Source organism: Asparagus officinalis, chromosome 8, assembly GCF_001876935.1.
Source record: "Asparagus officinalis chromosome 8, Aspof.V1, whole genome shotgun sequence".
NCBI lineage: Eukaryota > Viridiplantae > Streptophyta > Magnoliopsida > Asparagales > Asparagaceae > Asparagus > Asparagus officinalis.
Window position 1 is genome coordinate 3,741,938 of NC_033801.1, and position 797 is coordinate 3,742,734.

Genomic DNA, 797 nt, shown 5'->3' on the forward strand with positions numbered 1-797 from the left:
TTATTTGCAGTAAGTTGTTGACATTGGTCCCTCTGTTAACTTTTCCATTAAAAACACCCCCCGCCTCCTCTTTCACCGCCTAAGCCATGACCTCTTCCTCATCTTAGATCAACCCACTTTGGACCTTTCCCCACAAAGACAAAGAACACCATTAGAATTTTGATCTATATTACAAAGGCTCAAATATTAGATTTACCTATAAAGTGACATCCATTTACCAGTTTAGTCTACATGACAATAGTTTAACCTAAAAATTAACAATTACGATGATAAACTGGCATTTCGACTCCAGAGTTCAATCTAACGGCTAATTTCTCACGTGACCACATGTGAACGTCTATTTTAACAAATTATCCACCGATGTGACAGATTGATGATGACATGGCATGGTGGTTAGTTTCATTTAAACTTGTAGGGGGATAAAAAATTAGGGCTTTTTAGATTTGGGGTTGAAACTAGGGATTGAAGGAAGGAACTTTGAATTTGGGCTTAATAGGGCAAACATTGGTCTCTTTGCACTTCTCCATGCCATCTTCAAGCTTTAGATCTCACTCAATTAGCAGCATTGTAAGCTTTGACCATGGTTTCAATAAGTTGACATGTATACGACGGTGGAATGAAGTGGGTAGGGGATGTGGTTTTAAAATTCATCGTTGCATGGATTGGAGTGTGAGTTCTACACTTCGATGACAAATGATCGATAATCTAAGGAGGAGGTTCTATTGATGCCAAAAATACAGTATACTTTCTTAATATTTTATTTTATTTTCTTATATGAAATAGTTTTGTGTGATTTG